General features: G+C 38.0%; 1 long non-coding RNA gene across 13 annotated transcripts in view; it reads right to left on the minus strand.

The window, feature by feature from the left end:
• Positions 1–16,469, minus strand: part of LOC122194320 — an 88,118-nt gene that overhangs the window by 64,240 nt on the left and 7,409 nt on the right. For all 13 annotated transcript variants that reach the window (XR_006183108.1, XR_006183110.1, XR_006183105.1 and 10 more), the window contains one exon: positions 10,535–10,628. This is a non-coding gene — a long non-coding RNA (uncharacterized LOC122194320). The remainder of the gene's footprint in view (positions 1–10,534; positions 10,629–16,469) is intronic.

Raw genomic sequence — 16,469 nt, forward strand, 5'->3', positions numbered from 1 at the left:
ATTTCAATGGTTCTTTCAATTGGAATTGCTTTTCACATAATTATTCTGCCTTTTTGTCAGCCTATGCTTCTAATACTGATTCAAATAAAAAAAAAAAAAGTCAAATGGAAATTGATTCAGCATTTAATGAGAAATTATTGCTGCAAGTACAAATGCAATAAACTATTCATAGTAATAAATATAGTTTTAAAGGCTTTACCATATGATCTTGGCAAGGCATGTGATTTCAAGGACTAACTTTCCAAGTAGTTCAATTGTCAACCATTGAATCAGAGGATGGAGGAAGGATTTTGTCTCTTGGGTAGGGAAACCTCATAGAACCAGTTAGATCTCCTGTTAGAAGCAGACTATTTTCCTCTAATTGCAGACTTTTTAGTAGAGCAGATCTCTGCAGGTCCATGATTTATGATGAGATGATGAGCTTCAGCTCATTGCAGTCATGAAAAAATTAAAGGGATTATTCACTGATTCAGGAAGCATCCATCTAATAGCTGCTTATTAAACCAAATGAATCTCTTTTATAGGACAAACGTTAGTCCTTGACCACTTAATTATGTGTGAATAACCCTGCTTACTCTTCAGGAGATGTACCAAAAGAACGAGCTATCCTAAGCATAATGGCTAACATCAGTCTAAGGCAAAGAATTAAGCACCAAGAACATTGTTTCCTTCTTCACATGTAAAAAATGGAAAAGTGACAGGTGAGAAAGTTACATTATTACTTAACAGGCTTGTATTTCCTTTTAAAGGTATCTATAAACAATATATTATAAATGTCCATGACAAAATTTTTTTTATTCATTAAACTCTACTTTTATTACAGTAATTCATGGAGTCTCAAATACTGGCCGAGAGTATTTAATACCCTGCAAGTCTTTAACAGCTCATCCCAGAAATCTAACTATACATAAAGTAAGGTAATTTGAAGGCAAACCAAGGAGACTTTGTCAAAGTACAGAAACAGTGAGGAAGTGTTAGAAAGGCATGGTGAGGACAAAGGTATGAGACTTCATCATTCAAGTTCTGATGTTAGTTACAAGGCTAATATCCAGCACTGCAATGACAAAGAGCAATTGTACGAATGAAGAGGACGAATGCTGTTTCCACAACAGTTACAGCACACATCATTCCTAGCTCTTCAAATGCCTTCTGGAGGAAAGTTCCTATTTTCTACTTGTAGAAACTGTACCTGATGATAGCACTTTCCCTAAGACTAGCTTGCAGCAGAACTGGAAGGACAAAAAAAGAATCTCAGAATCTCATGTATCCAGGGAGTCCACAAAGTCTTCCACTAGCTATCACGTTAAATGATGAAAAAGGCAAAATACTTGAAAATGAAAAGAGCTACAAAAATTGGACAAAGTCCTGAAGAAGATGGGAAAGTTTTGGGGCTCATTTTATCCAAAACCATAGAATGGTATCTGGTTCTCCTTGAAATACAACTACAACTGAAAGAAATGCTACTTTCAAACTTATCAATTCACCTGCTTATCTCACAACTGGCTTTTGCCCTTCATCTCACCCCCTGGAAAAATGGTCTGCCTTGGAATTGCTTTCCAGAACTTGCCATGGCATTTCTGATGTTTAAGAAGAGAGTTGACGATGCTTTGAATGAACGTTGGGAAGCTGAGCCAAAGCCTGCCAACAAGCCAGGAGTTTTTGCTTGTATAAGGAAAAACAAAAACCAGGTTTGGCAAATAATTGTGCCTAGTTGCTGCACCCTACAGCAGGATCTGTTGCTAACACTGAATTGAAGCAGACTTTCATGAGATGAAATAACCTCCCCTTCCTCAAACTATTAGGCTATCTTGGCCAGCAGCAGTCACTACTTCTCCAGAGCCAAGAAAGTGAAACTGCTAGCAAGAGAACCTGAACTAGCAAAGGGCTTGAGAGTCTGGCTGGGATATCGTCTCCTGAATAATTGAATAAAGAGTCATACTGACACTATTTGCCTATGTTTTAAGACTAATATTTCAAATATTCCAAGAGACCAAGCTGAGGCTCAATTTCCTTACACTGTTTTCCCCTCTTTCCCTTTAACTCTTGCTCTATAAATAGATTCTATTTCTGGTCCTTATGTAATCCACAGTGAAAAGTACTCAAGAAGACAAATAGTAGTGAATGGGCAAGGGTAAGGGGCTAAGGAACGATTCTGGGCCAGGATTTTTTTCTTAATATTAGTGAACATCAGGTACATATTGGTCCTTTATTTTCGTATGTTACTGCCCAGCATCCCCTTGGTTTCCAAACAAATGCTTTCACATTTGTTCACAGTTTCTGGCACATATGCCAGGTCTACTTAAAGGGCTTCCCAGGTTTGTATGCCAGTTGTTGTAGTACAACAGATATTTTCCAGACAAACTTGCGCTATTCCTCTGTATAATCAATGAACATTAAGATGTTGTAATTACAAAATAAACAAGAGAGTTAGGCAAAGCAGATTACAATAACAAAAAGAGAATAGATAGAAAGTAGATAGAAAGCTTACCGGTATCCTAGGCCATACCCTAGGCTCACTTAACTCCAGCAGAGTGGAGAAGAACTCCTTTCCCACTGGCAGTCAGCTCTTAAATGGGTCTAGGAGAGATGGAGCCAGGCTCCACCCCTTCCAGCAGTACAGGTGAATTGCCTTCACCTGTGCTCCTGTGGCTGACTCATTGCTCATCTCAGGTGATCAATCAGAGGTTCAGGCTGTGACACAGCACTTCCCATACATCCTCTAACAATATAGTCATTACTTTTTAGCGTGGTGCACCCTTTGAAGCCTCAACTGCTCTTCCTGTAACCCAAGCTGATTCACGTCAAAACTCCAAAAATATGAAATATGTAAAAGCTTCTAGCTACTCTGTCTGACTTCTGAAGAAAACCTAATTAAATCCTACCAGAGCACACACTTACTCTTAAGTTGCATTAATGGAAGCTTGGAGGCCACAGCCAAGAATAGGGAATGAGCACACAAACTCAGAAATGACTTGCAACATGGAGATTTTCAGCGGAACATCTACGGATTGTTCCCCATCTTCTCATAAGATCCTTGATGTTGCTCTCTGACATTCTTTAATCTGAGCTTTGGACAAACATTTGCAACCATTTAGAAATCAGCAATTATGATTAAATCATGAGGAAGTGCCAGGACACCCCAGCAACAGCTTTTTCCTTCCAGTAGGTAAAAACTGTGATAAATATTTCATTCCATTTGATTAATAATTTCTACGTTTTTTTAAGAGACATACTGACTAATATATTGCCTTAGGTAAGTGTAATGGTAACTTCCCTTAAATTTTCAGTCTAGTTTATAAGCATAAGGAAATGAAAGAGCATTGCAAGTAGCTATAGCCAGAATCAAACCAATGTATCTGTCAGACCATACTAGATGTCAATATCCAGAAATAGTCCTATACACATATGCACTGAAATGAGAGGTTGTCAAAACAGAAAAGAAAATCTGGTTCTGCTGAATTCATAGATTTATGATATACTCAGCATAGCTCTGGAATAATTTCAGATCTGGAGCAGGTCCAGAGAAGGTCACAAAGTGAAAAAATGCTCAGAGGGCTGGAACATCTAAAGACAGATATTAGAAGGAACTTTTATACTTAGAGGGTGGTGAGGCACTGGCACGGGCTGCCCAGAGAAGCTGTGGATGCCACACCCTTGGAGGTGCTCAAGGCCAGGTTGGATGGGGCAGCCTGAGCTGGTGGGGGACAGCCCTGTCCATGGCAGAGGGTTGGGACTGTGTGGGCTTTAAGGTCCTTTTCAACCCAAGCATGGGATTTACTCTAGCTAAATAAATGCAGCTACTTTGGATTCCTTTGAACTTTGAACAAGGGCCAAACAGATTAAATTTTATCGGTATTGAATTTACAGGGGAAGATAAACTCTATTTCATTGCAGGAGATAGATAGTGGTTTTTAAATCTCACCAGCCATGAAAATAGTATAACAAACAAATCTTTTTTGGATGGAATGCAGGGAGGAAACATAAGGAAACAACTAACTCTAAATTATAAGCACTGAAGATTAAATTCTTACCATGGCCCAAATAGTGGATAATTCCCAGTTTTAATAAAAAAGTACTGGCAGGAGCCCTTGTGAATATAATTTCCTAAACTTAGTTTAATAATATTCTGGAGAGCAAAGGCAACAACTTTTTTATCACTAGAAATACCACTTGAAAGCCTGTCAGTTTCCATAGGTAAACAATTGAGATGCTTTTAAATATAACATGCAGTAGAAAAGAATAATTTTTTGACATGCTTGGGCAGAGTAGAACTATTAATAAAATAGAAAGAATTCCTAAATGGGTACATAGTAATAAAGAAATGCCAGGAGCCTTAGCTCCTTAGCACCTTAGAAGTCTGGTTATTTTTCCCATAGTTCAAGTCCATGTTGTTCAGAGAATAGATTGGTCTGCTCTGTTGCCTAATTTACAAGTAAATAACATTTTATCTTTTTTTTTCTTTTTCTTCTGTTTCCCCTTCCTCCTCCACTTCTACCCTTAAGGATAGTTGTCCTCACTCTTGGCTATGGACCAATTTGCATTGACATGATTAAGCAGTGTAGGTATAGTTTGGCACATAAACCTACATTTACAAAACAGTACCTGTGTATTGCTTGTGTATTACCTGTGGACAAAGTACCCATTTGGCCTAAGAGAAATTCTAAGATTAAGAAGCACTGCTTTTACCAGTGAAGATTCAGAATTGTAATAATTGTAATAATTAAAGACTATTGTAATGGACACACGGGGATTAATTAAAATTCCATGGGAGTTTTCATTCTTACGTACTGGCTTTTGTAACATATTCTAAGTGCATATTCACATGGGGCAGCTAAACATTATTCCTGATTCTGAAAAACAAACTGTGGAGCTGTGCTCTAACTTCCAAATGGTTATTATATGGACAAGTTGCCACGCACCTAACCATTTCTATTACTTAAATTAATTTATGGTCAATTTATAGTCAAAGGAGAATAAACATTTAGTCTCTCAGATTCTGAGTCAGGTCATGGCCCAAATGGCTGCAGCACTTCAATGTCAGTTTCATTCCAGGCATGGGAGAGGACAACTGACGCAGGCAGAAGTTTTTCCACTTGTTCTTCAGAACTCCAGCTTTTACTGCTTGCCCCTCGCCAGAACTCCTTAAGATTTTTATTCTACCTATATCCTATTCTATATCCTATTCCATTTGTTACTGATGTACGGCACAGAAAATTTTAGGCCCAAACCATTTCAGGTTTTTGGAGTTGAAGAAAGTGAAATTCAGGTCTTTGTAATGGGAAGATCTCAGCGATGCTGGCACTGAATAGTAGCACCAGCCTGTTACAACTTCTTATAGAGGTGGATCACAAACACAAAGGTTGCTCCAAAAGCAATGTCTCCTATTCATTTCAATGAAAACTACAACAAATACAGAGAGCACAATGACACTGTTTGATAGAGCAAATTCTCAGCTGTAATACACTATTTTTCAGCACAGTCACTACCATTACCTAGGCATTTTTCCCACTGATGAACCAGAGCTGCTACAGTGGTACAGTGGTACAATAGTGTTACTGCTTCGACAGTGTTGCCAATGTAGTCCATCTTCCATTGGCCTCAAGAGATGGAAGTCAGGAGATGCCAAATCTGGACTATACAGTGGGTGTTCCCTGGTCATAATCCACTAGTTTGCATGGATGAGCTGATTGAGACACTCTTCATTTTTCGGTGTGACAGCTGTGCATGCCCATCCAGAACGTGGCTTATCTTTCATGTTGCTGTCATCACTGCTGAAACACACCACCCACCACCTCACTATGCTCACATCCACTGTTTGATCTCCATAAGCGTTCAACTAGCAGCAGTGAATGTCAGTGGGTGCCATTTGTTTCCACATGGAGGAATTCAGCGATGCACCATTGCTTCATACGCATTTTGATGTCAGTCACCATTCTGTTAGATTGTCCCTCTGCTGCCATGTGTCACAGCAACAAAATGTAACAGAACATTGGTGGCAAGGTTCAACCTCTACTGCCATACCACCATCCATCTCTGACATCATAGGCTGATATCATAAAAAAGGAGGCACTACTTTCAGAGCAGCTCTCATACCTGCAGTCTCTAGGCACATCCAATATAGAATAAATCTTCTCAGAACCCAAGCCAAATCAGAGTGAATTAAGCCACGGTGCTGCTAACAAAGTGCTTTGCCTTTTCTGTTGCCAAGCCTGATCTCACTACTTAATAAATACTACACAATTTACTGATCACATGATCTATTATCATAAACATACAATTTTAATTGTTTTATAACACATTCACAAACAAGTCCTTCATTTGCTTTGGAGATGTGGAGACTGGAGTTCTTTGCCAGCAATATTTTAGGCATGCAGCCCATGCAAAACTCCTATCTATTGCTTTAGTTCTAGTACACATTCAAGTAATTGAATCTGATTTTTCATCAGTGCACAAGGGAGAGAAAAAAAGGGAACCAGAGTGACTTACACCGAAACCGGTAAAATCAAATCATTCTGGGATTTGCAAGTAAATATATTTGCCTCATGTTATCTTTCATTTTCATATAACTTGCTTCCAACTGGAATTCAAAGTGGAGAAAAATATTTTTAAAAGTTCTTGAAATACATCTGTTTTGCAGGCTTAGAGGAGTCAGTGGGTTTGAGTTAGGCTGAGATAAGCACTCAGAAGAATGAATGCTTATCTGAACCAACCTTTCTGAGGTTTTTCAGTTTATAAAAAAACATCTTAGCTGCAATCAGAGATGTCAGAGAGCAAGGCTGGCCTTGGGACTAAGGGCTCCAGCCATTATGCTTCTATTTCTGATTCTAACAAAGTCCGCCCAGCTGACCTTCGGCCTGTATTTTTGGCCTCCCTTCATCACTCCACTGAATGCAAAATGGAGATAGCAATACGTCTTTCTCCTCCAAATGTTGGCCTATGCTGCCTGCTTCTAATGCTGCAAGAAATTAACTGCTTTATACAGAGAATTCCCCATTTCAGTTGGACCTCAGTACAAAGCTATAACATTAAAAACATAATGAAAAGTGCTGGGTACTGAAAAATACATTAGTTTCTTCTCTAGTTTCCTTCGTTTCCCTCCCATCTTTGTTTAAAAAATGTTTTTAAATAACTAACTATACTCAATAATGTCATTCAGTAGGGATGTTAGAAATATGTAGCTAATTTGAATGTGTTAGTGAAAAGAGATTGTTAGTAATTTTAAGAATTGTTGTTTTGCAATGGAAAACATCTGATTTGCTGAGAAAAGTGGTAGCAGGCCATGTAACATCTTTTCAATTCACCTGATTATTTCATATGCAAGTTGATGTCTCAGTCAAGTGATAGCTGCTGAAAAAATCAGTGCTGTCCCAAGGTTGGGCTAAACTGACCTGGGAAAGCATGAGATAGAGGACTGTGCTGAACATTTTTTATCTCACTGAAACATACCAAGGTTTACTGAAACTTTTTTGTTACAAACATTTAAGAGCTCTGAAAGCTAATGCAAATTAGCTAGCAGTTCAAACTAAATGGAGCTAGCAGCAAGTTTTCACACCGCTTCTTGATTTGACTGATGTTCTGATACTCTTTATGGTAGATTCTGACACTAAACCCTTTGCAACTTTGAACAATAACAGGAATAGCTGCTGTTCCAATATAGTTACTCAATAGTTTGGTGTGAGAATACCATGAAGCAAAGCCATGAATTCCAGCTTCTTGTACCTGTTGTAAACTGTATATGTATACAAGTTAATAATCTGAGACAGGATACGTATCCATTCAAAAAATGGATAGCTGGAAAGATAAAGTCACTACAGCTCTTGGGAGAGATCTGTTTTAAAGCCAAGACTTGGGAAAAAAAAAAACCAAAAAAAAAAAACAATTTTACCAGATCTTGTTGCCAAATACATGCATTGCTCTGAATTCCTGTATTGACTGTACTGTGGTGCATCTTCTTACAGCTAGTGAAGTAGGTTGATAACATTGGGATATATTAAAAAAAAAAAAAAAAGGTTGTCTGAACTATGTAATTTACTGCCAGTTTCTTTGTACTGCAATGGAAAGATCTGCTGGTGGTTGAGCTGAATAAGCACATCACATGGAAGATGATAAAATTATCCAAGTAAAACCAAGAAAAAAAAGTATAAATAAAGGTTTATCCATCATAAATTTTACTCTAGTTCTCTGGTTTTACTTTCCAAAATATTTTAAAGAAATGTTGTTTTTTTTCCACAGACTGGAAAACTTTAATGAGCTTCAAGACTGCCCTGTTCCCTCATAACGCTCAATGTGTAATAGGTGAATTTTATCAGAAAAAGTGCAATGAGGATTTGACCTCTCTATTCTCAGGAGGGCCCAGAACCCTTATTGTTACTGGGCTTCATATGTAACACTTTGTTCCTTCTTTGGAAAATTAAGTCTGCAATACAGAAAATTGGTGGAATTTTCAGTCTGATTTGCAGAACAATTTAGATGTGGCCCATAATTCACATTTTTCAAGAGAAATTTCTGTTTGTGAATCTCTTAGGATGAGGGTGACATCTAAAATATCATACCAAGAAATCTTGAGTTGTTTATGCTTTTACAGCAAAGTGAAAGCCTAACATTGTGAGCTCATCTTAACCTTAATGGTTTCTCCAGTGACAGTAGGATTACTGAGACAGCTGAAGCCTGCACTTTAAGCCATGAAAACCTAACAAGGCAGCCTGGGGTGTGTGAGGGACTGAAGTGAGAAGCTTTCATCTCCATGCATCTGTTTCCATGACATCCTATTCCTGGCTTTGATAGACACAGTCATGTCTGATCTGCTCTTGTCCATTCAGAATGTATCTGCAAGGAGTGATTTTCTAGACCATTGTTTTTGTATCTCACCTTGCATCTACCTACTCATGCTGCTTTTTCCTTTAAAGTCTAGCTGCGGTACTTTTCCCATTCAAGGTATCCCATACTCTATCTTACCTCACCGACCCTTTTTTTCTGATCAGTACCAAGATACTGATAGGCTTACAGTGCCAAACTGTATCTCATACCCATGATGTTCCTGGTTCACTGTTCTGTTAAGTATGAAAGGTAACCCAGATGTAAGCACTTTATAAACTCCCTCAGACTGTTCAGACTATTCATTCACTCATTCAGACTAGTTCTTAAAACTTTGCTTGCTGTGATGACTACCAGAAGCCATGGTTACTGTGCTAAGTCTGTTGCTTATTTTACTGACTAATGAGGTCTTTTATTTCTTTGTGTACAACCAACTGTCGGTTGTCATGTTGTGTGTTTGGGCTATAAAGACTTTTTTATTTAAGTCTACTTAAAGCTTTCAGAACTATGCCTGTATAGTCCACGATGGGCAGTGGATTAATGCGACACAGCAAAATCTTTTCAACTAACACTGCATTCTGCGTTGGTGTAGAAAAGCTGCATGATCCATCTGTGAAGTCCTTAAAAAGTAAAACAATGCTATTTTTCAGTAGTTTTTTTTCTTTGCAAAACTAGAGAGCAAAACAAAAATATTCTATTTTCCACAACAGTTACTTCAAAAGAAGATGAAATAAGAATTGAAAATGACATCACTCCATGCCCAGAGAAGAGCCCAATAAAGAAAATTAAACAAAAAAACCCAAGTACATTATTCTACTGCTCACAATTTTACCAGATTCTGGTATCGCAGCCATGATTCAGCTCACAACATTCTCACATCTATTTTTTAGTAAAAGGTAACTTTCTCTCTTCATGGAAACACACAGCTGATTTCTTTACTTATAAGCGAAGGCAGGTTTCCACTCCAAGATTTAAATACACTGAACTCCGCAAACTATACCATGTACTTCTATTATTATGCTTTCAGGTTCCATTTTTATGTTTGGTATATTAGGGAGAAGGCCTTCTGACTTTCTGATGATGCATTTAAATGAATAAAGGGAGCCACGGGGGATAGCTGGAGGCCTAAAAAATAGAGCACACTCAATGCTTTTATGAGTACTTACATTTAATTAAAGAGCACCATATGCCACCAAAAGTACTGTTGGCTGGGTAACGTCCCTTTTAACAGATGTGATTACAGACATAGGGTAAATATTATGCAAAGAGACATAATAGTAGCGTAGCCCATTGGAAGGGAGAAAACTAGTAATACAAAAGCTACTCTAAACAGCAGTGTGCTGTTTGGCAAGGTTATAGGCTTGCTCTGGAAATACCTACTTTTCAGCCTTGCATAGGAAGGTTTTTGAGCTATCCAAGCTTCACCCTTTACACTTATCTTGAAAACATACATTACTGTCCTCCAAAGCACACAGATAAACTCTAGGTTTTATATTTTACCTCAGAAAGAGATCAGGCAGAACTACAATTGACATTTAGTGCAAAACAACCTGTATCAGAAACTTCCAGTCCATTCATTCACGCTTAAAGCACGTGCACTTACCCAGCTGGTTCCTGTATTCATCGTCAACGAGAAAGTCCCTGGTAGGAGCTAGCCCTGGCAATCTGCACCTCAGTGGCATTTAAGAAAGCATTGGGACTATTCCAGCTGGACAGTTACCTTTCTATTATGAGAGCCATTCCTCCAAATCCTGGTGCTCTCCTTCCTTCCACTCTGCCATACTGGGGATGGAGGACGGTGAGATGATGATTTACTGGAAAAGAAGAGGATCAGAAAACAGTAACAGGAGATTGAAAAAAACAAACAAAAAAAAAAAAAAAAAAAGAAAGAAAGAAAACAAGAAGGTGAATGGAAAAGAAGCAAGGAAGAAAACACACTGGGAAATTATTTAAAAGTTGCCTGGGCTTTACTGTTATGTCTTCCCATACAAATTGAAGGGCAAGTACTGTTATGTGAAGGAAGTATGTGCTAATGGAAAATGGGAAAGGTATTTAAAGCATTAATTCCTTATTTGCTTTTATTTGCTATAATATCTGTAATATAAAAAATATATTTCCACCACATTTGTATCATTTATGTAATTTAATATTATGGACAACATAGCTTTATATCTACCTCAGTTACTGCAAGATAAAGTAACTGTTAACTGAATCAATATACACTAAAACAGACAAGCCACAGGGATGGCAGACTGACAGTTGGGACTGTCAGGATGTAATATTTTCTGTAAGTAATTATTCTTTTTTGCTGGCATGGAAACATGCTTTCAGCTGCTCTTGGCTTCAGTAAGAGTTATGTCCAATTAAGGTAATAGAAAATCCTCCATTAACATCAATGGGCTGGCTAACATCTTCAGAAAATGGCTGTGGTTCAGCTAGTATATGTCTGACAAGAAAATAAGCTGAAAGAGGATATCAAAACTACATCTGTCTGAAGATGAGAATGGATAAAAGTTACTAGTTTCTTACCAAGAGAGGTGATGCTCCACTATCTTGACTGATGTAACCGTACAGTTTTTAACTCTGAAAGCAGGTCCTTCCTTAACAATATTATATTTATCAGGAACAAGCTATGAAAAATCTTTTCATCTCTTTATTTGAAAAGATGACTAATCTCATGTAAAGGAAGAAATTACTGATGCAGACTGTCCTGATGTTAGTAAGCCTTTGGTACAGTCCCATTTTGTACTCAGAATACAGCCTGACAATATGCCTGCAAGAAAGTCTGTCTCATCTGAAACTCCAGGTGAGGGGAACGGATTCCGTCCCACTGTAACAGTGGAACAAGTCCAAGACCTCCTCATGCAATTGAATGCATATAAGTCCATGGGGCCAGATTATATTCACCCTAGGGTTCTGACAGAGATGGCTGATGTTGTCGCCAAGGCGCTCTCCATCGTATCTGAAAAATCATGGCTCTCTGGTGAAGTCCCCTGTGACTGGAAAAAGGGAAAAATTACTCTCATTTTTAAGAGAGAAAGGAAGACCTGAGGAACTACAGGTCAGTGAGCCTCACCTCTGTCCCTGGGAAGATCACGGAACAGATCCTCCTAGAAGCAGGGTACAGTGTGTGTCAAAAAAAAGATGGTGACTGAATGTCATTGAAGAGTAGAATAATAATTCAGTGGATTTGCAGTAAAGAAAATTTAGGTTAGATAATAAGAAAGTCTCAGCACACCACATAGTAATCCAGGGAGGTAAACCCTCGTGAAAATACTGAAATGTCAGTTAGAGGGTTTTATGGACAAGTTATTTTCACATGTTTAAGGAATGCAGATGTTTCTGATACTGATTCAGAGAAAAGGCATTGGTTATACAGCTTCCTGAAAATCTGTTCCAATTAGTTTCTTCCATTTCTTATATAAATCAAAACACCGACAACGATATCTAAAGAACTACAGCTGTCCAGAGACTGTACCTAAGTGACCATCAGCTACAGTGGTACTGGAGAGAAAAGCCACAAGGGCTTGGGAGAGGATGAGGGGTTAAATGAAGAATGTTGGGTTTTTTTGGCAGAGAAAAAAAAATATTGATTCATCAATTAAAAATTTAATTGATTCATCAATTAAAAAAAGCAGACCTCAAAACGGAACAAGTTACCAGAATGAACCAAACTCAATGTCCATTCTTCTCATTTACTTGCACAAAATGGCCAATGAAGTCAGGGAAAGAGTCCTTCCTCTTCACTTCAGCACAAATAATGAATTTATAAACCAAGAGTATTCCATATTCACTGAGACAGCAAACCAGCAACAAGGTAACAGTATCAGCTTCTATAAGCATTTTAAAATAGGTCTTTTTTTCCAAGCAAAATTTTCATATAAAATACACTTGCAACCTGAAAGCTTCTCAGCACACTATGAACTTTTATGAAGGTACAGCAAATTACTTCAATTAAGTCTTTTTTTTTTTAGCCTGACAGTGCTAACCTTTTTTTGTTAACCACTGCCAGAACAGTTGGTATTTAAGTTAATTTCCCTGAGTTGTGCTAGAAAATTGCCAATATCTAAGGTGGAGTAGATCCCCTGCATTATTTTTAATATCACTTCTTTTGCCTAACAGTCTTTAAACTATTTTTCTTGCTCCTGGCAAACAGGGAGTTAACTGAAGCAGCATCTCCTTCCTTGCCCTCCTTTAAGTTGACTATAAGTGCCATTCTTTTGACCCTGTGCCTCTCCAGTTGGCACTGGCTACACTCAATCTACTGTGGAGTAGAGAACTACCTAAATATTTTTGAGAAATAGGACTGTTTGATAGTCAGACAATAGGACAACATTTCATTGCTTGTCCTGCTTCTCAGTAGCTAGCGCTGCCGGTTAACACAGTTTCTCTTAGGTGTGTCACCAAGACTTCTTCTCCATCTCTCAGCTTGTCTTCCATCTTTTTTGTGTGCTTCTCTGTACTCAGATAGACAGCCCCACTAAGGTGCACCCCTGTTACCTTCTGGTCAGTGTGCCAACCCACCTTTTCTACACTGATTTTTAGCTGTCTGAACTGAACTGAAAAGACAGTAAGTTACTCTGTCACTCTCATCTCATCATAGAATTCACCTCTGCCTCCAAACAGCTCCAGGAAAATCTACCAGCTCCAGCTATCCTGTATGTTCTCCATCAAGGGAATCTCGGGAAATGCTTAGAAAATAAAGAACTTCTTTTCTAATTATGGATTTGTTAAAACAAGGTGAAATTTTAGTTCCATGCCTGCAAAATGGGAATCGTTACTCCCAGTGTAACTGGGACACACTGAACTCTCCAGCACATCTGAAAGAGTGAATCTGTCAGTACTTTGAAAATCATTTGCAGACCCTTAGAAAGAAAGCTCTGTTACAATTTCAAATGTTGGTATTATGACTCTCTGCCAAATGCACAAATAAGTACTAAAGAAAGATAGGAGAACACATCTCTGTAATGTTGTTGATTGTAACCCATTATCTGAGTACCCCTGAGTGCACTGTGCTTCTGAGATTTACTGATTGAAGAACAGTGCTAGATAATAAATGCTGTTGGAAGCCATTGAAAAACCAGCAGGTTGCCGTCATACAACTAACAATAAGGGAAAACAGATAATGCTACCAAGATAAAAGCAGCAGGAATGGAAGAAACTGTGTGGAAGAGATCCGTAGAAGTGATGATGAAAGAAAATGGACCTGAAAACTTAAAAATGTGTATTTGTCACTAATTTCTTGCAAGCCTTTCAATCTACAATAGAAGGCACATGCTGCAGCAATAATTATAGATGATTGTAGATGTACAGATGCCATGTTGTTTCTGTTGTTATAAACAATAAAACCGTCCATATACTTAAGACTGATAAATGATAGTCTTTGGATCCATACAAGTGTGCACGCATGAAAAAAAAAGTCACTAAGTAGAGTAGTCTAGGAAATTACAACTATTCTAATTACCTCTCAGGCATACGTCCACGAGAGAGCCACCAAATATTGACATGACAGGTAAATATTTACCTACAGGCACATACCCAGAGAGTAGCCAGAGTGCTGCTCTGAGTCCATACCCCTTTCAATTCATATGATGTAAAGTTTATTTGATACCACAATGCACTTGAGTCCTCAGGGTATTCAGTACATTAAAGACACCTGCAGCTCTTCCTGTCTATCCTTTTTTTGATCTTCCTGACATTTGTGACTTCTACTCCTCCAAAGAGTCAAAGTACTCAACACACTTTTAAAATAAAGATCAGACATCCCTAGGAGGGAAAGCCCTAGCCAAGCCACTGCAAAGAAGTTAAATGGATTCCTTTTATAAGTATTTGCTGTGGAAGAAGCTGGGGAGATTCCTGTGCTGAAACTCGTTAGTGGAGAATAAGGAGCAGCAGATGTCTTAAACTTTAAGTGGCTGTAGAAGTTACTGAACAAACTGTTAATGCATCCCCATTATTCCCTGAGAAGTTCTAGGAGAAGTCAGGGATGATATATGTAAGCTATCAGCAGTGGTGGGTAAGTGCCTGTTTAAAACTGTTTTCATACCTCAGGTGTGAAAACCACACTGGTTTTCAAGAAAGACCTTGGGAACTCTAGGGTAAAGTACTGGTACACCTGCACTAGGCAAACTTGTAGAAATTCAAATAAAGGAATATGAGAACAGAATTACCCAATTTCTGGATAAACGCAATCTGATTTGAAAGAGCCAGCATGACTTGTATGAATGGACATATTTGCATGTAAATCTCTGAAGTGGTTAAACAAATACCATAAGGATAGTTTTTGTGGTTTCCTCTTGACCTATAAAAGTCAGTGTCTGAGCATCCTTCTTGGCAAGAGTGATAGGTCATAAGGAAAATAAAGAGGGGCCAAAATAAAAGTGGACTGTTACATTCTTTTATGGAAAATGTTCATACCAAAACCAACCGCAATTCAACAAAATGTTTTCACAATAAGTTCTGAAGCCTAGACTGAATTTCTGGTCAAACCCAAAATGTCTCAGCATTTTATCACAAACACACACTCATATCACCATAGCATTATTGCTTAGTCTAAAAATAACACTGAAAAATAAAAAAGAGAAACAGAATATTTTTGAGCTTTAGATTTTACATAGTAAGAAAACAAAGGCTTCAGTATCCTCTATTCCTCAGTATTAAAATTTTGATTACAGTTTAAAGCAAAAGAGACATCATTTTCCCTTGATCATACTTAAGGATAAACCAATCAATGTCTTGTAGTATATGTACAAATTAACTGTGTAGTCTTGCCTCCATTACAGATAGATATGCTATCATATTGATCAACTTGTAAAGGCCTATCAGCATCCTCTATACAAATTGGGCCCACAATCTGAAAAGACAGAATTGAGGTTACATATTTTCAAATCAGCAGACATTTTTCAAACAGGAGACATCTGTCTGAATTATTTCCCCTAATTTCTATTTTATCAGTTTGCAGTTCTTTTATGTTACTGCCTCAGCTTTTTGCACTTAAACATTCATGCTAGAGAAACAGCTGCCTATAGGCAGTTTTCTAGCAAGGATGGATTGTATTTACCTTATCATTCTAATGAGTAAAAAATCCCTTACAGTGGATTCCTCATTCAAGAAAAAATGCAGATGATGTTCTGTTAAAACATTACATAAACTTCCCCAAGGCAAAACATTCACATTAACAAGCTGAAATCATCTGCACAGGCTTAAAAACTCTTTCCCTGGTCTTACACAGTTGCAGGAAGTCTCCTGTGTAAATTAGCATTTGTTGATGCAGTGTCAGGGTTAAGCATAAGGTCTTCTATATATGCTACATTGCCAGGAAAAACATGAAGGGCTGTTTGCCCTTCTTCCCTTCTGGGGAGAAAAAAAAAAAAGAATTTCAAGACAGTAGATGGCTACAGCTCATTACTGCGTAAATGTACAGCATGGAAAGTGGAAAGTTAAATTAATCAGCATTCACTAGGAAGGTATAAAAGAGAATGATACACGTTCATGCCTTTTTATTTCATGTCACATTAACTGAGTAAAAGACAACAGACATGTTCAACTAACCGTGACTTTCACTAATAGTAGTGCATAAGCTGCAAATGTCTCTCTAAGATTTTCTTTCCTTTGCAGACAGAGTGTTGGAGAAGGTAATTGCACACAGCCCCTCA

This window comes from Lagopus leucura, unplaced genomic scaffold, assembly GCF_019238085.1.
Source record: "Lagopus leucura isolate 7727_CA_CO unplaced genomic scaffold, USGS_WTPT01 Super-Scaffold_73, whole genome shotgun sequence".
Taxonomy (NCBI): Eukaryota; Metazoa; Chordata; class Aves; order Galliformes; family Phasianidae; genus Lagopus; species Lagopus leucura.